Genomic DNA, 3258 nt, shown 5'->3' on the forward strand with positions numbered 1-3258 from the left:
TGTGGGTGAATTTAAATTTTTATTGAAACATATTGATTGTATGTATTTATGGAGTACACAGTTATATTTCAATATGTGCATATAGTGTGTATTGATCTAATCTGGTAATTAGCATATTCATCACTGCAAACCTTCATCACTTCATTGTGATGTGGACATTTGACCTCCTCTCTTCTAGTTGTTTCATAACCTGTGTTAAACCATTGCTATTAAACATTCTTGGGTCAACTGCATAGCAATAGAATTTATTTTTCCTTTCTAGCTGTAATTTTGTGTCCATTAACCAGCCTCTCACTTTCCTCCCTCCTCCCTGCCCTTTCCCACCTCCAGTAACCACAGTTCCTCCCTCTCCTTTTACCAGTTCAATGTATTATTTATTTGTTTGTTTCTTTGTTTGTTTTTAGCTCCTACATATGAGTGAGATCATGTGGCATTTCTCTTTCTGTGCCTGGCTTATTTCACTTAATTTTCTCCAAGCCCATCTGTGCTGCTGCAAACGGCAGATTTTCATTCTTTTTTAAGGCTGAGTAGTATTCCCTTGAGTCTATATACCACATTGTCTCTCTTTTAATTGAGAGGTAATTGATTATTCATATGTGTAGGATACAAAGTTGAATATCAATACCTGTGCACAATATGTGATGAGTAAATCAGGATAATTAACATATTCATCATTACAAAATTTCATCATTCTTCGTGACCCTTAACCAACTTATCGCTAAGGCCCCTTCCCCTCTCCCTTTCCCACCTTGAGCAACGACATTTCTTTTCTCTCCTTTTGAAAGTTCAGCATATTATTGTGATTGGTGTTTCTGTCTTTGTTTCTTACTTATTTATTTGTTTGTTTGTTCGTTTCTTACCTCCAATTTATGAGTGAGGTATTTCTCTTTCTGTGTCTGGCTTATTTCACTTAACATGATTTTCTTCAAGTTCATCCATATTTCTGCAAATGACAGAATTTTAATCATTTTTATGGCTGAGTGTATATATAATTCCATGGTGTATATATAGCACAGTTGCCTTATCCAGTCATCTGTCAATGGACGTTTCAGTTGGTTCCCCCTTCCTTTTTTGGGTAGACAGAGCAGGCTTTTGTTGAGGCTTTTTTGACCCCTGCACCTGTTGGCCTTTTCATTTGCTAGCTTTTAAAGCTCCATTTCTGAGATATGTGAGGCATAAGGAAAACCCAAGGAACACACCACTTTGTTGTTCCTTGGACGCCAAGGTCTTCACCAGCCTGCCTTTCTCTCTCCACTGTTCAGTCTTCTTATGCTTGTTTTACATATATTGTTCTGAGTGTTTAGTTGTACTTAGCAGGAGAAATGGGGGAAAACACATTTACTCCATCTTCCCAGAAGTGGAAGTTGAATCCCTACGGAGAATTTTTCAACAGTGATAAGACTGAATAAAAGCCAGCCTTGACTTTGGTCACCACCATATCTCGGTATGTCTACATAATTAAAGTGAAAAAATACTCTCCCCACAAATCTCTTATCTTTAATCTTTTAAGAAGTTGCTTTACTCTGCAGAGAATATAATTTTAAAATAGGGTTTTGTTTAGATATTTTTGACATTGACATTCAATGAATTTCCCAAAGTGTCTAATTTGAAAATTTTACATATCTATACACCAGGAAAACCATCACCGCGGTCAAGATAGTAAACATATGCATTACCCTTAAAAGGTTCCTCCTATCCCTTTATAATTCCTCCTTCCAGCCCCTTCCTGTATCACCAGTCCCAAGCAACTATTGATCTGCCTGTCATGGTAGATTAGCTTGAATATTGAAAAGGTTTATATGAATACTTGAGAGGGAGATGGTTGCAGTGTATTCTAGGTATATGATTAACTTTTTAAGAAACTGTCAAGTTGTTTTGAAAAGGTGTCATTTTATAATCTCACCAGGTATGCATGAAAGTTTCAGTATTTTGCATGCTTGCCAACCTTTAGATGGGATGATTCCTTGAATATCAGCCAGTCTAATAGTGTATAGAATTCTCATTGTGATTTCGATTTTAATTTTCCTAATAATTAGTGATCTTGAGTTTATTAATGTGACTATTTCCCAGCTTAGTCCTACATAATTCTTATTTTCTAAAGCTATTTTAAATGACACTGTTGTCTATTTTAATATCCAACTGTTCATTGCAAGTTTATAAAACTACAATTAATTTTTGTGTATTGATCTTGTGTTCTTCAGCTTTGCTAAACTCAATCATTAGTTCTAGGAGCATTTTTTTAGATAGGTACAGCTTTTTGCATAGACTAACTTGTGGCCTGTGAAAAATAGTTTTAGTTCTACTTTTCCAATCTGGAGACCTAATTTTTTCCTTGTTGCACTGAACAGAATCCCAAGTAAAATACTGAGCAATCCCCCTCCCGGTATCATGAATTTATTATTCTTGGATAATAGTTTCCTGCATGCAAACATCCACCACAACTTCTGGCATGTAAATATCTGCTTCACTCCCACACACACACACTGTTAAAACCCAAGTCTTGGTACTACATCTATGGAGATAAGTAGATCCCCCAGATTTGAAACAAGACTAGGATACGCAGAAGAGCGAGTTTATTCACCGAGTCTGCCAGCCTGAAGGCAGTGATTTCAGACTGGAAAACAAAACTGAGGGTCCTCTGTGGACAATGGGAAAAGCGAGTGGGATGGAAAAGTTTCCTGGTGGCAGCCAGGAAGGAAGTGCATGGTCTTCAGGGTACATAAGAGAAATTTTTAGGAAGGTAGTAGGATGATTCATATCTCCACATAGACTTAAGCGTGGCCACGTTACTGTGGGTGGACTGTAGGTAGGACATACAAAATCCAGGTAATGGTGAAGGGTGGGAGAGAACAGAATGAGCCACTGAATCAGGTGGCCCTGGGGAAGGGCTTGGAGAAGACACCCTCTCCTTGCCATGTGATCCCCCAGAATTGAACTATGAGGAGTGTGGCAGGTCTGTTCAGAAGGCTCTGTCTGTTGCTAAGAAAACACCCCATTTTCCAACCAGGGCACCTTGGCCTCCCCCCACTCCCAGAGGAGTCAGGATGGGGCACTGTGATGTCTGAGCCACCCCTGCCAGGACAGGGCTAGACAGGCTGGGGGACTGGCTTACTGACCAAATGAAGCACAGGCTGTGGCTGCTCATTGTCCTGCACAGGGCGTTTATAGGGAGGCCAGGGGCCCTGGGACAGACCACTGGGCAGTGCTGACATGGTAAAGGAGACCAGGAAACCACAGCTCACCGGAAACACCAAATCG

The sequence above is a fragment of the Galeopterus variegatus genome, unplaced genomic scaffold, assembly GCF_000696425.1.
Source record: "Galeopterus variegatus unplaced genomic scaffold, G_variegatus-3.0.2 Scaffold9449, whole genome shotgun sequence".
NCBI lineage: Eukaryota > Metazoa > Chordata > Mammalia > Dermoptera > Cynocephalidae > Galeopterus > Galeopterus variegatus.